The following is a 3,897-nucleotide window of genomic DNA, read 5'->3' on the forward strand; positions in this document are numbered from 1 at the left end:
AATCAATTCACACACATACATACACACACACACACACACTCTCACACACACACACAAAACAAACAAACAAACAAACAACAACAACAACAACAAAAACCGGGGGGGGGGAGAGGAAGATATAACAACCACAATTTTTTTTGAAGTTCTTACAACAAGCAAATGGAGGGGACACACCTGGGTGGGAGGGGGGAGAGGGAGGAGGGAGGGAGGTTTCGGTGATGGGACACAATAATCAACTACATTGTATATTGACAAAATAAAAATTAAAAAAAAAAAAAAAAAGGTTCAGGAGGAACATGCACGGCTGGAACGGGAGTCGGTGGGTAATGCGTGTGCTACAAAGCACTGGATCTCCTGAAAGGCAAACCCATGGGCAGCAGAAAAGTGAGACAGAATATACTTCAGCCAGCTGCTTGCTGTCTTTTCTTGTTTTAATATATGACCCGATTACCAACAAAAACAGTCTTGGCTCAGAGCTTTAATTTCACCACCATTTTGTATTCTCGCAAAAGTACTGTGAAATAGTCTAACCATTATCTATATTTTGGCTAAAAATCAAATTTAGTTTTAAAAATGGAGAAAAAATTATAAATTAATGCGTACATGAGGAGGTACTTTGGTTACTGAGAAGGCCAATAATATATAAGCCTAAGGTATTCTTTCTCTTTTCATGAGAATTATCACTATGTGAAAGTTGACTGAAGACAGCTGCCCTGCCACCGTGGATCATTTACATACACTTGTGAAACTCCAGCACATTATCTGCTACTGAGAGGGAGTGATGACTGTAATCAACAAAAGACACTGTTTAAACAAACACGTTTTTAGTTGACAAAAGGAGTGTAAACATGACTGCATTGAATGCATTTTCTAATAGTTGTTTTTCTTCAACCAATCCCCTTAATGCACTGTTTCACTATAGAATGTATGTCACATAACTGCCTAGAAACTTCCCTCCAATGTTTGGCCTTTTTGAAAGTCTGTTTTTGGATGAGAAAACTTGAGTACGTTAGTGGTTGGCTCATGCCAGGGGACATCCAGAGAGTTTGAGGATATGTGGAACATTCGGTAGGCTAAACAAAATTTTCAGTTGTGCTCTTTCTGCAAACCGTCTGTAAGCTCATGCATGTGAACATGCTTGGGCCACACTCATGCACAGTCCAGGGCTACTGATTTCTGATACATCTCCTCAATATAAGTCCTCTTTCATGGCAGAAGCCAATCCCCTCCAGCTATGGCTGTACTTGAGCCTCAGAGCAGAATCCCCAAAGAATAATTTCTGCTCCTACACACCTCCTGTGGGCTTCTCGCCCATTGCTCCAACATACCAGTCCCCACACTGACTCCCCACACCCGCATTTCCGGTTGACACAAGCAAGGGCAAAAGGTCTGAGTGGATAAGAATCTCTAAGCTGCCTGTGTGACTGATTTATGTTCCAGGAATGTGTGGCCTATCTATGCACGAAAAGCTTCAGAGAGACATACACGCACAGACATAGGTACAGTTGTATTCAGATAGCCCGAAAGAGATGCAGTGGAACAACTGGGTAGCAACAGCTGAGTTTCCTAGGAATCATCATAACATCTCCCACACCGAATGATTCCCCTAGGCTCCCATTCCTACCAACTGGCTGCTAATTTGGGGTAGTAGAAAGAAGAGGACCTTTACCACTGAATCAAGGAGTGACCTTGAGCACATCAGCACCGAATGATTCCCCTAGGCTCCCATTCCTACCAACTGGCTGCTAATTTGGGGTAGTAGAAGGAAGAGGACCTTTACCACTGAATCAAGGAGTGACCTTGAGCACATCAGCAAAACTTTCGAAGTTTCAGTGTCCTCATCTACAAAGTCACACCAATAACAGATCTCCCTCATAGATGACTGTGAGGATCAGATGCACTGATGTGTGTGAGGTGTCCAGGGGCATCTGATTGCTATTAGCTGCCTTTCTTTCCCTCCGTCACTTTAGTTGCTTGATGCTCTGTGACTGAGCCAAATTACTGCGGATTAATTTCCTTATCAGGAAAGCAAACCTGTTCATGAACTCTGCATGCTATCTCCTTCTCCTCTGTGCATTCATGTGCAAAGCAGGATTCGGCAACACCACAGTGCCAGTTTCTGTTTGCCCAGTGGAGGTCTTCAAATGCCCTTGCAGCCGTGTACAGAGACTGACAGCAGCAAGTGACGTCAGAGCAATCAGTGGAAGGGCTAACTTGGCCGGACCCCCTCCTAGAACTACTAAGACTCCAGAAATAGTTACTTTGGTTTTGCAGACCTGTTAAAAAAAAATTCACAGAGCAGCTTGAGAATCCCAAGGCACAGCCCCTCTCAAGGTTAGTAACAGGCAAGGAAGGATGGAGCTAGGGGGACACAAGACAGAACCAAAGGCAATTCCAAAAACTGCAGTGGAAACAGATCTGGGGTGGTTAAAATTCCTTTGCCCCATCCTATGTTGAGAGCAAGCTGAGGAAAGTGCGCCGACAGTCAGTGGTAACCAGACATGAAAGCTCATGATTATGTATCCAGACGCACATATGGAAGCACGGAGAAGAGGGGACAGAGAGAGGGAAACAATTAAAGAGGCTCTGAGTGGCCTTTTAACTTTGAAATACACTAAGTTTCTAGCCCAGAAAGAGTGAATGAAATAGATACACTCTTTACAGGTTATGGTTTTATGTGACCAAAGAAAAGAGAAAATGCTTTAAGAGGCCAGCTTAGCCATCAACCACCTCATTTCAAAAAAGGGGGAGAGAGGGCATTCTGATGAGTGAAGTGTAAATGAATTAGAAACATGGAATAGATTTATTTCAAAATCTGTATGAGATTGTCATGATGTAGACTCTGGAATCACCATCTAGTTAAATAAAAGCTTAAGAACGTTCCCAAAGGTTGAAAAATAAAAGGCAGAGAGGTGGAATGGGGAAAAAACATTGGGAGGCTTTGGAAAAATGAAGAAAGTCTGGAAAATAAGCAAAGGACATCAGAGCAACTGGGATGGCAGGCTGACGGCACGATGCCACCTTTCCAGTCTTATCGCAGGCAACCTGCAATGTCATCAAAACCGTAGATGCCCACAGAAACACTGGCTAGGCTGGAGCTCAGTGAGATCAACTAAGGTGGCCTGGCAGATGGTTTATGCACCTTCCCATGCTGCCTAACATGTCACAGCACGTAATGTGGCCATCATGCACCCAGCAGCTAAGGAACACACTGGAAATGGCGTGGTCTTTCTCCGAGCCACTGTGCTTTCTGTGCCCACCCACCCCCGCTTTCCTCCGCACCTCGCAAGCACTCACTGGTGGCAAGCTGCCCAGAGCAGCTGCTGTGTAGGACAAAGACAGGATTAATCGCTCCTACCTTCGTGCACCCACGCGTTTTGTTTGTGTCCTTATTCATTCTCACTCAATTCAAAACTTACATTTAGAGGTAAGTTGTTTACCCACCTGTTTCTCACGAGATTGCAAACTTCATGAGGACAAAATCAAAGAGCACATCTTCCTGGCTTTTAACTCCATGACTTACTGAGCTGATTTTACTTGGAATCAGGACATGAGGGCTCAAGATGTGGTTCTGACACCACTGGGCTCTCTGGCCTTGGTCAAGCATACTTCAAAGCTTCTGTTCTTTCTTCTTTAAAAATGGCAATGACAATACTTCTCTGCAAGCTTACTGGAGGATCGCATGGATAATAAGTATGAAAGACAACAACAAACTATTCCAAAAGAGGCACCAATGATTTCAAACACCCAATTTAGCAGACCCAGCTAATGTTGCAGACCTTACAGATGCCTCCATTCACTAAGAAGTCACAACACTGCTTTCTGGGGCTAACCTAATCCATCCCCTGCCTCTTATCCTGTGCTCAGTAATTTCTAGCTGGGGTCCTGGTGTGCATG

Source organism: Galeopterus variegatus, unplaced genomic scaffold (assembly GCF_000696425.1).
Source record: "Galeopterus variegatus unplaced genomic scaffold, G_variegatus-3.0.2 Scaffold8777, whole genome shotgun sequence".
NCBI classification, from domain to species: domain Eukaryota; kingdom Metazoa; phylum Chordata; class Mammalia; order Dermoptera; family Cynocephalidae; genus Galeopterus; species Galeopterus variegatus.